The 19,111-nt window shown below is 39.4% G+C and overlaps 1 protein-coding gene across 2 annotated transcripts in view; it reads right to left on the bottom strand.

The window, feature by feature from the left end:
• Nucleotides 1-19,111, bottom strand: part of ZNF536 (zinc finger protein 536) — a 347,404-nt gene that overhangs the window by 233,939 nt on the left and 94,354 nt on the right. For both annotated transcript variants that reach the window (XM_057400263.1, XM_057400272.1), the window contains exon 4: nt 6,473-6,594. The gene's annotated coding sequence lies outside the window, so the exon portion shown is untranslated. The remainder of the gene's footprint in view (nt 1-6,472; nt 6,595-19,111) is intronic.

Genomic DNA, 19,111 nt, shown 5'->3' with positions numbered 1-19,111 from the left:
GAGGCTGTGCACAGCGGAGGCTCCCAGCCGCAGGCTTGACTGAAAAGCCATCCTGCCGCGCCGGGGAGGGGAAAGGGGAGGCCTCGAACGGCCCCGCCCGGCCCTCGGGGAGGCCCAGGGGCGGCCCCTGACTAGCACCTGCTGCTCTGGGCAGGAGAGGCCGGATGGGGCCTGCGCTGGTTCTTGTGGCAAATACTCCTCTGTAGCTCGTCTTTCGCAGCTGCCCCGCCCGCCCCTCCGAGTGCCCAACTTCCAGTCACCGGCCGGGTCCTCCCGCAGGACCTCAGGGGGAGGAGGCGCGGCGGGGTACGGCGAGGGAACGTGCCTGGGTTTCACTCGACAGCGGACTCAACCCCTATCACCCAGTATGTTTGTGCGAATCTACCCGTGAAAATTTTCGCACAAAGTCTTAAAATTTCGAATTTTGTTTTTCAATTTGACAAGCTGAGAGAACTGGCCTTGTTCAGCCAGAAGAAGAGAAGGCTCCGGGGACGCCTTAGAGTGGCTTCCAGTACCTAACGGGGCTGACAAGGAGCCTGGAGAGGGGCTTTTAACAAGGGCCTGTAGGGACAGGACAAGGGGGACTGGCTTTAAACTGACAGAAGGGGGCTGAGGTGACAGCTGAGTAAGAAATTCTTCCCTGTGAGAGTGCTGAGGCACTGACATAGGGTGCCCAGAGAAGCTGTGGTTGCCCCATCCCTGGCGTGTTCAGGGCCAGGCTGGATGCGGCTTGGAGCAACCTGCTGTAGTGGAAGGTGTCCCTGCCCATGGCAGGGGGTTGGAACTGGATGAGCTTTAAAGTCCCTTTTAATTGAAACTGTTTTCTGTGAATTTACTGTGTATTACAGTACTGCTACGTATTTGTAAGTGGCCAGTTCAAAAGCTGTATCAATAACATAGGCATTAGCATTACTTTCCTGGAACTTAAGTTATTTCTTTTATCCTACCAACTTGTTGGTTGGTCTGTTACCACTAACAGCCTTACCCTTTGAGGTTTAAAAAATCTGTACTTTTAGTTTATAGCTGCAATATTAGTAGCTAGGACAATGATACGCAATTTTTCTTTGTAAAGAAAACAGCTACTGTTCATCAATATAAATTAGACTATACAAACTACTTCCTTATGTATCATCTTCATTAGCTGGAAATCAGTAAGTTTGGTCCTGTGATCAGCTCAGCTTGATACAAGGCTAGAGGGGAAAGGCAGGGATTTAGTGCTTAAGTCACTTTGCTAGTCCTAAATCCTGGGACTAATCTGTGCCAACTGGGACTTCACAATTGCTTTTAACTAGACATTCTACCAAGAGTATCCTGACTGCTTTGAAATAAGTAGCTGGCTAAGGCAGTTGTAGCAATGCTGTAAAGCTTTACAGATCTTGGAAGAATAAATGTCATATGCTGACTTCCAGGATATCACATTTATCAGATGCACCCAAGTTAACGTGCTTAAACTTTGTCTTGGATAGCTAGGCCAATTGCAGCAAGATGATGGCTCCAGCTCCGTCATCTCTACAAAAGAATTCTGCATAAAACCAAGCAGTCCAAAGAACAGTTCATACATCCTGTCTTTTGCTGCTGTAATCTGGCTGGAAGATGCCTTTTTCCTCTGTGCCCTATTGATTAGTTGTGAATTAGAAGTGCATAGTCTACCTAGCTGTAATCTTCACAAGCTGTGGCCTCCTGCCTACTATTTGCCTACATCACCTCCCTTCCTAGAACTGAATTTCTAGGCATGAGAAGCCACTGCCTTCTAAGTTGCCGGCTTCAAAATAGTTTTCTAATAGTTTACTAAAACAGCTCTATGATGCATTTTTTTTTTTTTTCCCCTCCGTTTTGGTAAAATATTTATTCCTTCTTTAAAAAGGAGTTTGGTAGATGTAATTATCTAAAGAATGTTCTGCCAGTTTTGAGTTAGTCAGAGATACAGCTGTGCAGATCATATTTCCTGTCAGTACCAGAAGCTTGTCAACTCCCCTTTCTTAACCAGTTCTTCCCTCTTCAACTGTGGCTTTTTCAAGCTTTCTTGCCTTTGTCTGCTAGCACGTTCTCAGATCCTTTCCTTCATTATCTGCTCATTGGACAGCCACTTTTACTCCCTCCATTGGCTTCATCAGTCTTTACTTCTGCAGCCATCTTCTGTGCCACCTACTTTCCACAGAAACCTACCCAATTTGAACAAAGGATCATCACCCTCATCTCTAAATCCTCTGTAATGCTCACAAGAAACTAGGTAACCAGTGGATAAGTTAAAATGCAGAACATCTATACAGTGCAGGATTGGGATAATGTTACATGAAGGCTTCGAGCAGAGATGGTTTCTTCTCATGTACATAACTAGTGACTTTATGAATGCTACAGAAAAGATAAGATGACATCAGGTCTCTGATCTTCAATGAAGTCAATATGACTACAGAACCACGAAGATTCTTCTGCATAGATGCTCTTATACCTACTGCTGCTGTTAATAAAAAATGCTGCTGCTAATAACCATAGGGGAAGGGTTTCGCTTCTATTTTAAGTGTGAATTAATTTTTTGTTCAGTTTATATTATGTTTGGTTTTGAGGCTTGACCTATCAAACATCTTACTTTGTATATTTTATAGATACGGGTCTAAAAGTGAAATATGTTCATCTTGCTTTTAGAAAACAGTCTCTAGGTCAATTCTACTTAATTCTGCTTCTACAGTTATAGACACTAAGGGTGTAGAGTGGGGCTCTCCCACAAAGCAACCGCAAATTAGGTAAATTACCGAGGTTGGACTTTAGCATCTGTTAAATACTGATCATCACCTTGTCTTTCATGAGACCAGGTTTGGAGAAATAGAGTATTCGACAGAAAAGACAGTCCCAGTTTGCTTCTGTTTCTAACTGGCTCAACAGCATAATACAATGCAAAACCAGTTCACATATTTGTTTATATGTATGATTTCCCTAGGGCTATGATAAGATTTTTAATGTAAAATACTATTTTATGCATGTACTAAAATGATTCAATTTAAGATCTGGAAGTTTTTTGAAGAAAAATAATGTGGTATAGTAATTTGATTATGTCTAGAATCAGATACCGCATTCTACAGGCAAACAATTGCTACAAAAGTGTACAGTTTCTAGCTATGTAGCTGTGATTTGCACATTTAAAATGATAAATTTAAACCCATCAATAGTAAATCAATTGCAGGTATAGAAGATAAAACTGAAATAATTCATCATATCACTATAGGAAAAGAGAAAGAGTAGATGTAATGGGTTGTTTTGACTTTAAATTGAAATCTCTTTCTAGGTTTTTCAAGGACAACTCACTTTACAAAACTTTAATGTACACATAAAAATCATCAGCACATCTGATCCAAATATACTAATGATTTTTATTGGTCAGATCTTGAAAGTGAGGTTTATTTTTATGGAATATGCATTAATTAACCCAACATGTACTATCTTCCAGTGTATCTAGCCAAGTACTTTCATTTAAACATGTTTATCGTGAAATGTTTGCATTCCCAACATTTGTGGCCCACACACAGACTACTACATACTTCTGAGCAGCTACAAAAGTTAAAAGGAGTTATTGTTTTTGATTAATGCATTTTTGGGGACTTTTTTTTTAAATGTTCCAATGCTATGCTCTGAGGACATTTTTCGGCATGAAAATGTCTAACTGTATTTATCTTGAAAATGGGGTATTAAGAGAAAATGATAGGGATTCAGTTTAGATCATTGCAACTTTTGTATGGAGAGTGAACATTATTAACTTTTGTGTATAATTTGACTGAACTAAGACAAAGTATTAATTGACTGATTTGATACAACTGTATCAATCATGAAAAGCCATGTATGCACATACGTGGAGCAGTGCATTACAGATGGGAGTTCTAAGGCTGGGGCTGTCATCTCTTGATTAAGAAAAGGAAATGATTTCACCAAAAAGATATTCCCTCTTGTGTTGTTTTGTTTTAACTGAGTTTGTACTTTCCACCAAACTGGACATATTTATTGAGACTCATAAGTTATTTCACGGTTACCAACATCACTGTAATCTCAACAAACTATCTTTTTTCTTGCCAATTATCTAAATATCATAACTATAAAATATCTTAAAACATTCTCTATAGTGTAAACATCTTAGCTACAAAGCTTTAAGTGTAAACAGTATGATGCATCAGAATGATTTTAAGCGATGTTATTAAAACTGCTCTTAAAAACTAAACAAAAATGTAAGGCTTCCATCTGGTTTATGATTTTTCCACTGTAGAACTACTGCTGTGTGCCAGTTTACTGAACCATGGCTTGCTAAAGAGATTGCTGGGGTCACAGATTGAAAAAACAAAGAGTAAGTCTTTAATGGTTGATATTTTTCTCAAGTCTCCTTGATATGGTTTGAACAGAATTAAGTGCATGGCAGCAGCAAACGCAGAACATAAAAATGCTCATGTTGCCTGTTGCAGGGGGACCCTTCACAGGAAGATTAGCATTTTGCAGATGTCGTCATTTAAGCAATTATCTTAAGCTCTTTTGTGACTGTATACCTACGTTGTCACCACCAAACAGCTGCTACACTGTGATTCTTTGCACTGTGTATGTACGGAGTTAAATATAGACTGTAGATTGCATACCAAAGGAGGGAGAGCACACACAGACTTACTTTGTGTGAATCCTTGCCCTGGTATGAGAAAATAATAATTCTGAAATTCTGGACATAACTTTTTTTTACTGGACACTGACAGAAAAGAAAGTCACGGAAGGGAAAAAAAAAAATAAAATTCTTAAATCTAGAATTGGCTATTCAACAATTTAACAAAGTAAATAAGGAACCTACCCAGCTACTTGGTACATAGCTAAACTTTGCATTCTTCTAAAATCAACGATACAGTTGCGCTTTTGTGAAATCAGTTTACACCATACAGGAAAAACTGAAGAACTTTATATACAGCGAAGTATTTCAGCACACACTTAACTACAAGCATCTGACTAACCCCACTGCAGCGTTAAGACCATTTCTCTAAGCATTTGTGCACTATGCAGAAATACATTTCCAAAATAAACCTCATTTGCTTCAGTCAGTCCAGGTGAATGTGGCCAAACTGTGCAACTACAAAGTGGTAGCAGTGGTTGGGTTGCATTCTCCCAAGCTGTAGCAGGGTAATACTTGCAAAATACAGTGCAGCTAGAGCTGCAGCTTTATAACTCATCTGGGAACTATCTAGAAATACCATGGATTTCCTTAAATTAAATACTTATTGAACAGGTATGAGAACTTACTGAGCCCCACCTTGTCACCTGATGCTCAGGGCTACAGTCCTGGGAAAGAATTTGTCTCCTCATTGGAGGAGACACTAGGAACGTGGCTGCCAGTCACCAGTTTCTTCCAAGAGAAGCTCTGGTGAGAATGCATTTTCACAGAGGCACTTTTGGCCAGACCTTCTGTTTGATCTCATGCCTCCTCCTACAGACATAACCACCACCTAATGCTGAAGTTTATGCCTAGCAAAGAAGCAGAAAAGAAACTCATGAAAGGCAGCAATCTTTTTACTCTCTTCTTGTCTACAAATTCTCCATCTTTGATGTCACGTGTTGGGGAGGAAAGGCTAGCAGTCTGTCAACACACAGATTTTGACTCTACCCCCTGGCGTGACTCCTGCACTGCATAGAGATTTGGCACACAGCTTTGATGACACTTCCTAAATGAATCTGGACAAATTTTTGGGTAAATTGTGTTACTCATACTCGTATGAGAAAGTCAGCTCACTCCATGAGAACAGTTGACAGGATCCCAGCAGTCACCTTGAACAGAATTACACCAGTGCCCCTTCCATTCAAGTCCAGGACCTTTCTAGGGTTCTCTACTCACACGATAAAATCTGATGATCTTTACTCATGTAAATCTGAACCACAATCAGGAAGTTTTTGCTTTCAGTGCTACAGAGCAAAAACTTTGTGTATGTCTACACTGCACTCCCTGGGGCAACTGCAACTCCTGAATGCTTTTGACTGGCTAGCTCGGGTGCCAAAAAGCTTTCTAAGAAACTGAAGGGCCTGCTCTCCATGTGCTACAACAGTACTGCCCTGTTAGGCTTCCTAAATGACTGTGCCTGCAAGGGAGGGCTGTAGCCACTGTATTATAAATATAGCCTACACAATTCTGAACAAAGTCCAACATACTCTATCACATCCATGTTCTCATCTGCTACTGTCGTCTTTCCTATTAAAAAAAGGCATCCTAAGTTAACAGTTTTTTTGGTCTCCTTCCCTTAAAGAATATTATTTGGGGAAGGAAAAAAAGTTATTTATTTAGCTATTAGTTGACACACCATTGCATCTATGATTTTTGTGTCTGCATTAGGGAATAGTCTGTTTCACAGTATTTTCAGACATTCATCCAGAATACAGATCTCACATTTAGATATTTGGGAGCCTTTCTGGGAAATACTTAAGTCAGTTCAAGAATTAATCACACTGAATATACAATCTGGCTTACCTGCTGCAGCCACAGCAGTGAAGTCTAGTAGTCTGTGCACATGTCAAGGGAGAGGTGACAGGCATCAACAAACTCTGTGGCCCAGAAGAGATCCCTTAACCTCTTTGCTTCAGTTTCCTCATCTGCAAAACAGGGTAAAAATGAGATCTGAGTAAAGAGTATAAAACACTAACTCACAGTCAAACTTTGAGTTAACAGCACTAGGAACACATAACTGCTTTCTGGTTTTGTCTGTCTGCAAAATTTGGAACATATGTGCTGTACCAATATTAGCATGTCTTCACAGTCAACATCTAGAATGAATGCTTAAATATTCATTGACTTCAAATTTCAAATTGAAGTTTGAATTTGACATTCATTCTGTAGATGGAACAGCATCAACCATTAATCAGGAAACAGAAATAATGCCACTCAATTTATATAATCTATGCACTGTGGTCAAAATATATACTTCTAGACATATAATCTCAAAATTTCAAAGTATTAGCTGTTTAAATAGATCATGTGGTACGTCCCCTCCCTCTTCTGACGGGCTGATTTATGTTACTGAGCAACCAAACAAAAATTCTGAGGTGTATGTTCATCTGTAATACTCACAATTTACATTATGTATTGAATCAAGTAAATACGTAACTCAGGCCATGAGGGAACAGAAGAAATAACATGATTTAGGTAACCAGCTATGAATCTGAATTTATAAATAATCTCAACAAAAAACTTTACAAATACAGATTTTTAAAATGTATTATTCACTGAGGAGTTCTGAATACTGAATTCTGAATACCTACTTTCCACACTCACAAGAAAAGAAAAACTCAAAAAAGTATCTGAGGAGCCACTAAGAGTTGTGGTTCAGATTTACTTACTTAGTGATTCTTCCTTCCCTCCATAAACTACAGCTACATAAATGGAAATTTTAATTCTATACAGATTTTAATTCACTGTCTTTCTGAGTTAGTTCCGTTTTAGGCCAGTTACAGGATTGTCTCATGCAGACATTTACATTTCTAAAAGAAAAGGAAAAAAAACTACATAGTTATTTATAGTTCTAGGGTTTTCCAGCCCTTTTGTCCAAATGCATACACACCTTCACCCAGGTGAGCAGATGCCATTGGCCAACACAATGACAGTCTTGAGTGCATTTATTTCCTATGATTGACCTAACATTTTGCACTTGGCCAAATGATGGCCTGCAGTTTAGCTGGGTTTTGGTGTTGTTTTTTTTTTAGCTGGGTTTTTCTTTTTTTTTTTTTGTCGCTGTTCAGTTTTTAGAAATCTGAATTTTTAGAGAAATTTGATAGAGTAAAGAATGAAAAAAGAAAGCAGGAAATAGAGTTCAGATGAGCTCCTGCCTTCTGCTTAAGCTCAAAGAAACTAAAACTTGAGAAGTGCAGTTTCCAGGTAAAGGTGAAAGATTCTACGTTACATCTGTGTAACCCAGAAAACAGCTGACATTTTGCAAGTTGCCCTGTCTCAGACAAAAACAGTGTGATGAATCTGACCAGTCCACTTGCACTCCTCTTTCTGAAATCACTAATAAAGTTTGAGAGGGGTTATTTTTAAAGCAGCTCTTGGAGTGTTACAGCTCACTACTGTCAGCTTCAGATCTCAAATGTAATTTGATTCATAATTACATTTTAAAAACTAGCATTAAAATAACATTAGAGGGGTCATAATCTGAACTTTTTAATAGTTAAGCACGTAGCATACATTTAGAAATGGATCTCCAACAAGATTCATATGGAATATATTCTGACCAGAATTCCTTCCTTCAACCATGTCAGTACTCTGCTAAAGCTGGTGTGCCAAGAAGCCATTGTGGAGCCCTAGATTTCAGCATCGTTTCAAATGTAAACAGATTGAAATTTGCTGCTGGACGTTTGTTAGTCAAAGCCTTTTCTTGCATTATAGTACGACCCATGTTTGTAAACACAACGGGTGAGAAAGTGCCGGAGAATTTGAAATTAGGCCTCTACACTGAAAAGATGTACATTACATCCCTTGCAAAATCCAGTTGGCTTCATCAGTCCTGAACTTTGGAGCAGCTTTTATTTTGTCCTTACTATTCCTCTCCTATGAAGACAGGCTGAGAGAGCTGGGCTAGAGAAGAAGAGAGAAGGCTCAGGGGAAACCTTAGGGCAGTCTTCCAATACCAAAGGGGCTACAAGAAACTGGAAGAGGGATGTTTTACAAGGGTCTGTAATGACACAACAAGGGGGAATGGTTTTAAACTGAAAGAAGGTAGATTTGGATATTAGGAAGAAGTTCTTTACTGTGAGGGTACTGAGGCACTGGCACAGGTTGCCCAGAGAAGCTGTGGCTGCCCCATCCCTGACAATGTTCAAGGCCAGGTTGGACGGGGCTTGGAGCAACCTGGTCTTGGGGAAGGTGCCCCTGCCCGTGGCAGGAATTGGAAGTGGATGAGCTTTAAGGTCCCTTCCAACCCAAGCCACTCTATGATTCTATGATTCTTAGTCTCTTTTCCACAGATTGATTTGGAGGAGGGTGGTCAGACGGGCATTGATTTCTAGAAACTACTCAAATTGGTCAAATTACACTTGTGCCAGACAAAAACCTGACTATACCTCAGCTTCCAAGGGAAAAGGCAGACAAGGAATTCAGTTGCTATATGCTAGCATTGAAGTAAAGGATCTAGTTAAAATAAAAAAATAAAAAAATAAATGGTTGTGCCTTAAAACCAAGTTTGAAATTTTATAGGCTTTTACTCCGTAATTTGTACTTGAGCCTTCTGTTATTTTTAAACAAATCTAATTTCTTACAGCTGTGAAATTTACATTTTAAGAGTGTCTAGTGGCCATGTGCATTAATTACTTTATTGTAATATTTTAATGAGTTTGGGGTTCAACTCTGAAAGGATCCTGCTGAATCCTTGTTTCCCCACAGAATTACACTAGAACCTGATTCAATCACAACTTCACACACCCTGATGGACTTGTAAAATATTTTCAGTTGTCTTATAAAGTCCCTAAACTTCAAAAAGAAAAAAAAAAATCCAAATTTCCAAATTTTAGGACTTCTTCCCAAACTAGCACTACCCCGCATAAGCAGCACATCTAGGCTTTGAGAAAGTTTATATTTAGAGCTGATCTTGCTGGCTGAGCCTGATCACAAGAAAGTGGTAGCAAAATGCAAAATTCAGCAGTGACCAATAACATTTAGGCCAGTCTTGTCTTTAATAATACTTACGCAATGACCCAGATGCTTCTGTTGTAGAACTTATGACACAAAAACGTGTAGGGCTAAAAAAATATCCCCCAAGAGTGCCTAAATTCACCAGGGAGGATTGGAAATGCATTGCCGGAAGAGGTTTTGTTCAGAACACTTGAAAGGTGGTTTTCAGCCAGGACTATGGGGGTGATGCATTGCCCAGAGAAGCTGTGGCTGCCCCATCCTTGGCAGTGTTCAAGGCCAGGCTGGATGGGGCTTGGAGCAACCTGCTCTAGTGGAAGGTGTCCCTGGCTATGGCAAGGGGTTGGAACTGGATGAGCTTTAAGGTCCCTTCCAACCCAAAACAGTCTGCAATTCTGTGACTTGGTGGCTGTGCTCACAGTGGTACAGGTTTAACTACTTGTCTTGGGGACTGACGCAGAACCTTTCAGCTCACTAAGAATCCCTGCAACTTGAACCGAAGAGATAAACCTTACAGCATCTAAATGCACTTAAATTATGAGTAAGCTAAAGATGCAAGTACATAACGCACTGAACAATGGGTTCAAGCACAGATACCGATAAATGCAGGATAGTAGGACTTACTGTTTAGGTGGCAATGGTAAGAGGTTCATCAGTTGCCAAGTGCAACTGCACACACTGTACCCACAGTGTCATGCTTGGAAATCGGACCATGTATGTCCACAACTCCCACCTCTCTTTGCTAGGGCAAATGCAGAATTGTAACTTCAATGAACTACCCAGCTTTTAAAAAAGCATGGTTTTAAACCATTTACAATAAGAGCAACAGTACATGCTTTTTATCAGATTGAAGATAAACTTTATTATAACTGGTGGAGATGGTATCAATGATTTGTGGTCTATGTGAATTCTGTAATAAGAAATGGTAATCTGTCTTGGGGCAAACAATATTGTTCTGTTTACTATGCAATTAACAATATTAAGTCAAGAGTCTATAAATGATAGCTGAAAATAGGGGTGGTAGGAAGAAACTGGGAGCACTGGAAACTTTCACAGGACAATTATCTGAGGATTATAAATTATTTATAATGCTTTAGCCTGACATTCTCTGTCATCCTCACAAAAATGTTCCTCACTGCTCCAGAGATGTTCACTGTAAAAGTATCCAGACTGTACACAGTTTGGGGCAAAGCCAGAATCTCTCCTTGTTGCAAATACTGAACGCACAGGATAGTGCAGTCATTTCATTTTCAGAAAAGCAGTCATAAAGTAAAATAAAAAAAAAAAAAAAAAAAAACCACCACAGACATACACACAAAAAACCATAACCAAGAACAAAAAAAATAGCCAAAAAAATCCCAACAAAAATAGGCTTACTTTGAGATGATGATGAACCATGAAACAACAAAAATGACAAAAGTGAGGCCTAGTCTCCAATTGCTAGTATATTTGTTGTAGACAGAGCTCCTCCCTTGCACTGAACTTCTTTATAGACTGAGTCCCATACCTTTGTGTGACTGAAACCCTGTACTTGTTTACTTTTAGATCAGCCTTAAGCAACCACCATATGGAATGCAAACACCACAGACATAGCAGAAACAGCCCTTAACTAACAGTCACAGTAAATTGTGTTGGGAGTCAAGTGGGGCCACTTTCAAGTGGCTGGTTAAGACAAGGACTGACCTATAATGGAGCTCCTCTGTAAAACAATACAGTTTTAACTTTACATTATAAAGTACAGAGCCATATGATTGACCACAGAAATCTCACTGCCTTTTTTGAGTCTGTTCCATAGCTGTGCACACACTTTCAGCTCTTGACTCTTCAGCCCTAATAATTTTGAGGTGACCTCAACAAGAACTCAGGCCAAGCTACAGCACAGCACTTTCGTAGTGAACAAGACAGACCTATGAAGCATTAGGGTCTTTCTTGCTAAATTGATTGAAAAAAAAAAAAAAAAAATATATATATATATATATATATATATATATATATATATATATATATATATATATATATATAAATGATCACATTCTTAAACTAGCCATTTCCATTTGCAGCTCTCTGGAAGCATGAGCTCCATTGCACCCAGCAGGCAAAAGCCACATATAAGACAGTGTGATGCACCAGTGCACTGGCAGTTGGGATACTGCAAGGAATTGACTCCTTCTAGCAGCGTTGCAGTCCCTCTCCTGCACCTCTCACTCTTAAGAATTGGTGCCTTAAATTCCTATATACCACTGAATAATAACTTCTGGCTGATCCAGAAGGTAAGCAACTTATTCCACCTTTGTTCTCTGCCTTCTTTAAGATGAGCAATAAATGACACCACAGCAGGCATAACCCCCTGGCACCAAAGCTAACAAAATTGTAGGATGTTTTAAGGAATGATGTAAAACTTACCAGAGTTTCAGAAGGGAATTTGTACTCAGAATCTCTCTATAGCACCCAATGCTACATAGAAGGGCTCTCAAATTCTCTTTACTTTCCTGAATGCTACAGTGCAAAATCAGCATCAAATGTCTGAAAGAGCAACCTCTTTAAAACTGATAAAAACCCAAACAGTTTTAACAAAGTGTGCAGTAAATCTGTGGGGTTTCTCTGCTGAAGATAACACTGAATCAAAGAGTTTAACAGCAATAAACAGACACAGTAAATTTAAATGGGAGGGAAAAAATGATGGGAGTACATAGTATGTCAGTGATTGCTGAAAGCTGCACACAAACTTCTACTTTTTTTAAGAAACTACTATTTTGAGGAAAAGTACTCAACTGGTATCTATAGGGCTTAATTCCCTTTTCTGAGGAGGTCCTGGTTCTGGTCATTGTTCACTGCTGTTGTTCAGGATTTACTCCCAGATTAAGAACTTCTCCCACACTAATAAACAGGTATAATAATTTTCTCCAGAGAGAATTTTTTTCTTCCAGTAATTAGCCTACTTAAATATTTTAATGGAACTGCTGACGTACAATAGCACAAAAGGTCCTCTGACCATAATCTAAAGTGAGAGTCAAGATTCCTAAAAACTTTTTTATGAAGAAGGTCTAGGATTTACAAAGCAGTTCTAAAACTATTTTTAAAGTTCATAAATTAGGAACTCTCTTAAATGTAATTCAATCATCCAGTGTTATAGTAGCTTGATTCTATTAGTTGTCCTATGCATTTCACAAAACAGAACTCCATTAACATTATTCACGTATAGTTTCCCTCTGTAAGTGGATATTCTGCTCAACAGGCTTTAAATAGATTTTTTTTTCCCCTGAAATTGCCATTAAGCATACTTTTACTCAAAAGGCAAATTAGGCATAGGATTATGCCTGTACTTCATGCAAAGGATACATTTTCAGCAATCAGAACCCCATTCCTATGAAGTAAAAATACTCTATATAAGCCGATTGCTTCTATCCCTCCTAACCTTGCTCAATAAGGATTCTATTCTGATCTTTTGAGTTGCACACAAGTTTTCCAATTTGGTTGAATAAAGGTATCTTGGTGGGCAGCTTGATGAGAATATTCTGTGTCTTGAATTCTGACCTTGGCATATTCAAGGTGGATCTCAATTATAAGGCTCAGCTCAGAGGTGAAAAAAAATTATTAATTAAAAAAAAATAATCGGGAATTCTTTTACTTTCTTCAGTTACGGAATGTAGTATAGAACTCCAGCTTTTACATGTTGTGCTTTAGTGAACCACTGAAAATATAAACCTTGATAAAGAGGCCACAACATATATTTGGCCACAAGATCTTCAGATCAATTTTCCTAGGCTCTAGTTATATATCAGCTTCAGAAATGTCTACAGTAGGTCATTCATCTCTGATTTTACTGTGATCTCATAGATGACTGTTCTGAACAAAATAAAAATACACAAATGCATGGAGAGGAGCACAGTGCTTGGCCAAACCACATGCCCAGTAGCTGGTCTGAAAGAACCTTAGGAACCTTGGAACATTGAGCTGTACACCACAGTATCTGACACCCGAGCAGACCCTGATAGACCCTGACTCATCATAGTGGCGTAGCTGCAACAGCACAAGCTGTACATAATGTGTATGCGCTATGTAGAAAGCAAAATCCTCTTTCAGATGGTTACCATATTCTATGTTAGTATTTTACTTCTTAAAACAGGACAGATGGCAGAAATCATGCACTGTTGTTCTTTTCATTGGCCACGCCAATCCTGGATAATCGAGTGAGTCAGTCATCAGGAGATATACTCTTTTTCTCAGAGGAAAGGGTTGAATTTCATCTGACCACTGAGCTTCAGCTTGCACTTGAGGTTCTAATTTTCTTCTGGTCTTAGCCCATTTCTATCTCGCTCTGGCACACACTGCCCTAGTAAGTACATTTATTACCTCAGTAATTCCTCTGGGGGCTGTCTTACTTTCACTTTATATCTGGATGCACATAAGCATCTCCCCATTTTAGAAGGAAACATTTATTAGGCTCTGATGGGAGTTTCCTGTTCCATCACACTGAATCCCATTGTCTGTTATTCTTCAAAAGGAGGCTAACAAGTTGCACACTCATGGGCGGCCCTTGCTTATGGCTTACAAGGGCTGGTAGTGCTCTGCAGGCACGGAGAAGACACATATGGGGCTAACCAGGCATCCTGGGTTTTCTTCTGATCCTGTTTGTAAACCCTTGTTTGGCTGCCCACACGTGCAGTCGTACGGTACCCTTACTCTGCAGTACCATCCCCCTACCAGTGGCACTCAGTGGCCCCATTCATGCTCCTTGTTCACCCCCTTGGGACTAGTGCAGGAAAGGTCTGTGAAAGTCTCCATCACCCAAGGATGCCTCGACTATGAAGTTGGCCTTACTACTTTGGGACATTTGAACAGTAGAGGGTAAGCCTATTATATCACAAAAATGGGGATTTCTGCTGTAATTCCTCGAGTTCCCAGAAAATTATCTTACTTGAGAACATGGAGGGTTTTTCCTGGTAGTTGTGGGTCGCCACTGCATATTCCTGTTTCTTCAGGTCCACCCTGCAGAACTCATCAGGGTCTCAAGTGTTTGGTAGAGCTGGTACTGTACAAAAGCAGTTCAGCCTTCCACAGTGTTACACAGGAAGATCTGGCAATGATCTTCCCCAACCATAGCACGGTCAGATCAGAGGAGAAGGTAAAAAAGTATAATTGCTATACAGTACAACTGCATGGATTTGCTCAAGCTGAAGACCTGGACCCACTCTAAGGACAAGAAAAAGTTTCTGATATATAGTCTGTTTCACTAGAAACCACGCAAAGTGTCTCATCCACATCAGCCTGATATTTTTTTACTTCTATGGAAGCAGGCAACATTTATATTCGGTTACTCACTTATAAATAAAAAACATTTTTTACATGGGTGGATTGGAGTGCTCTTTCTTCAACCCCCTCCTCTTTTGGATCGCATTATTTTATATATTACACACATGTTCTGTCAGCAAAGCTCACTTTGTTATCTGAAACATCTGTGGTACCCTGCTGTGGAGAAGGCCAACACTGCTGCTGCTGTTGCTGCCTGTCTTTATTAGCCACCGATTTGCTGATGGAGCCTGGGTCGCCTCCGCAGTGCCGGGGCTGTGTGGCAGAAACAGTGTGATGCTCTGAACTGGCACACAGGTCCTGCTGGCTCACAACATGATGGCTGCTAGCATCTATATGAAGATATGAACCCAAGTTTTCATATGTGCAATCTTGCAAACATGATTTTTGTATTTCTAAAGAAATGTATGTGAGTTTACATGTCAGCTGAAAGGGTAACATGCTTGCAAAGAAGGCACATACTTATCAAAACAAAAGGACCTCCTACCTGAAGCTCTCGCAAGGTCTGGCTTTTGAGCAGTCATAATATTTCTTATTTCTTGGCCAAGTGAAAACTTAGATTGATCTATTTTAGCCTTATTTTCAGGTGCCTTTTTACAGTCATAGTCCTGACATAGTGCACAGTCTATGAAACTCCCTGGGAGCTACTGTTCAAGATTGTTAAGGTATAGAAGTATGGATTTCTCATGGAGCTATGACAAGATTTTAAAAGATCCACTTAGAGATGAAAAATCTGTCTGCATTCCTTAAATAACATTTGTAGAGATAAGATATTCAGGTCACTTGATAGAAAGTGAAGCTATTTCTATGTATTTAATAAGTTTACTTTCTGCAAACAATAGCACCTTGGTAAAACCAGCTTAACCATTTCCCCTCTGAAAATCAAAACCATCTTATCTTTACATGGATTTCTTATGCAACAAATGAGTAAAACACACTCCGCTTTAAGAATCTGAGAAATATGATTGTTAAACCACAAAACTTAACAAGAACATTCAGGGGAAGATGCAGCAACTCATGGAAATACTAACATAGACTAGATTTCCAGCTGATGGCATTTCTCTTATTGGTCTGCTGTTTTAAGAAACAACTCTCTAATACGAAACTAAGACAACAAGATAGTAAAGGCAATTCCCTCCCCATTTTGTTTTTTTTTTTTTAAAAAAAAGGAAAAAAGTATTATTGATGACATAAAAACCTGAGGTGAGTTCTGAGTCCCATAGGTAAACTCAAACCAGCTTTTTGTAGGTTTTTGGGATCTTCCAAGAACTCTGGGCCTGATTCAGAGAATAATTACGATATAGAAATGCCATGTGACTCCTGTCACAGATCTTTTACATGCAAGTCAGTGTGCATGTGTGTCCAGTCTGAAATTTGAAATTGAAGATTTATGTGGAGATAATTATAAATAGAAAGAAAACACAGCTTTGGGGGAGGAAAAAAAAAAGCAAAAAAAACCCCAAAACAAAACAACAGAAACAACCCACTCCATTTTCTTTACAAAATTATTGATCACCTAGCCCCAGTAGGAGGGCACAAAAGTTTCTATATAATGAAAGGCTGGTAGCAAGCACCTTGCTCTATCTTTCAGGAACAAGGCCATCATGACAAGAAAAAGCAGCAAGAAAATAAATACCATCAAGGCATCTCTTCTCCCTTCCCTTTTTCTTGAAACATTCCTTACTTTAAAATTTGCTTTATTTGTATTACAGAGCATTAGTACCCCCAAGCTGGCTAAATTCTGTGCAGACACAGGAAGGATCTTTTCATATTGAAAATCTGAACCTCACTTTCCATTCCCTGAAAGTAACTGAACTGTGATGCAAAATATCGCTGGTCTCCAAAATAATCTTCAGACGACCCAGCTAACAATGAGGTGAATGGTAGAACAAGTTTCAGAACTGTTCCCAAGCCAATTAATCCTTTTCACCTGTATTCAGCAGAGAACTGATCTGATGGTGACAGGGTGTCCCCTACTCCAAGTACGTCCTCAGAGAAGAAGGAGATGGGATTACTACTGCCATACTTACTTAGGACTGACTTAGAGATGGTATTTCAAATCCTCTGGAGGCCAGTGAAGTCACAGATGCTTTCCACTACTAGCAGAGTGCAAAGTACCTGAGCAATAGCAAGGATTTTATCTTAGACTTCCAAGATTGTTCTAATTTGGCGAAAAGTGAAAGGAAGGAATAAAATTAATGTATAAGCATAAACAAGCCCAAAACTTGGAAGATGAACTGAAAACTATCTTTATAAATTTTAAAACTGCAAACAGATTCTTGCAGGACAACTTTCCATCTGTCCAGATCCTTCTGCAGGACATATGCAGGAGATAGCTTCAAGTTAGCACATTTCTTTAGATGAAGGGGTGGGGGGGGGGGAAGTGCAATGCTGCATTGGAATGGTAACTGATTTCTCTTTTACCCTTTTGAGTATGTCACCGTCTGTTGTTACTCAAGTTGTTTAACATTCATCTGAGTATTTCATCCCTGCAAAAAATTAGTCCCAGCATCCTTTTTTTTTCTGAATAATGTTTGGCGGTCATTGCTTCACAACTGCAAACAATCCTCTATTACTGTTGAGTGCTCCAGTCAGGCTCATTTCATGCTGGAGGTTAGAATCTGATCCTAAGTCCATTAAATCATGGAGTCTTTTTAAAGTTTAATCTTGAGAGGATTTGGGTTGTAAACAAAGGACACTATACATGGGGAAAGAACCAACAGAAAACTATGAACTTATGACTCTAATGCAACCCTGAGTTCAAATTTTGTGTGTGATTTAGCAAGAAAAGTCTCTGCTTTCGGCAGCAGTGCACACGCCCTGGCATGTGGGCAAAGCTAAACTGAGCATTGATGCTCACATCCAAGACACACATATGGATCCCATTTTACTACAGACATGATTCTTCATGTGCAAGACATGTGTCTGAATGGGTTTCTTTGGCTTTTTAAGATGTGTTTCTTTTTCTTTGGTGGGGGCAGGGAGCAGAGAAGTAAATAAATTTTGTGGGGTACTTGCATACACATTCTCTGTGGACAGAATGCCCAAGGATTCAAGGCCAGGTAAAAAGCCTGAACTTCAGCTGAAAGTGTCAATTTCAGCCAACAACCAAATGCCAACAGCAAGAAACTTAGTCCACCATACAGCTTCTGCAACGATTTAATCTATCCCACTCTGTAATTGCTAGATAGAAAAGGGAGAAAGGGCTCCAGATGCTAATAACTTGGAAGTGGTAATTAGAGGAATCCACATTACTGCTATGAGACTCCCATCTTCCCTTCATTACTGAAAAGAAAATTTTGTCCAGTGGGTCTCCTCACTTCCAAAATGTGCAGCAGTGCTGTGTTCCATCTTCTTCTCACTGGACACATCAACAGGAGCATGATTTGGCCTGGAAAACTTTTTTTACCTTCCTCAACACTGGATCATGCCATGTTTCCCATAGGAAATGTAGGAAAATATTCCCAAGGTTATACAGGGAAGTAGCACAAGCCCCAGCTTTTAGCTATACAAGATCAAAATTGCCTCTCACAGCCCCAGTCTGAATGCAACAGAGAACCAGTGAGTCTGCTCCCATCACTGTAAAGAGTATTTTTAAAGGCCTGTTGAGCATTTAGTCTCTGGGATGACAGAGACGAAGTCATTCTGGAAGGGGTCTGAACATCACATGAGAAAGTAAAAGGAAAAATACTCTTATCACAAAGAGGGAATGCATTTGTATTATTATATTGAAATAGCACAAGGCTACAGTGACAGGCTATAAATTTTTCTCTTGGACTATAACCAGTATTTTCCATTTCAAGTAACAATGTAAGAAAGAGAGGCTCAGAATTAATAGAAATTATGGACATAAATCGGTAGGTGCGTAGGTGAAAGAGAAACTCAGACTGGAGTACCGTTAAAGGACAAAAGGTTAACTAGCCCTTTGAAGCAACACTTGGATCCATTTACACTGCTGACAAACTGACCTAAAAGCATACTTAGATTTTACTAATGTTGTCTATCTTTATAATTCTTAGATTCATAGTCCAGAATCGTATGGTAAATTCTTGGCAGCAAAAACCATCTTTTCTTTATCCTTGAAATTTAACAGTCACATGTAACACTAACACTAATCTATGACTCCAAATAATAATAGCAGCAGTCGTAACTACGTGGTTCTGCAGTGGTGAGAATTAA

The sequence above is a fragment of the Pezoporus wallicus genome, unplaced genomic scaffold (genome assembly GCF_028554395.1).
Source record: "Pezoporus wallicus isolate ANWC-B61680 ecotype Strahan unplaced genomic scaffold, APGP_CSIRO_Pwel_v1 contig_13243, whole genome shotgun sequence".
Lineage (NCBI taxonomy): Eukaryota > Metazoa > Chordata > Aves > Psittaciformes > Psittacidae > Pezoporus > Pezoporus wallicus.
Note: the sequence above shows the minus strand (reverse complement) of the source record. Positions and strands in the feature narration are given on the sequence as shown.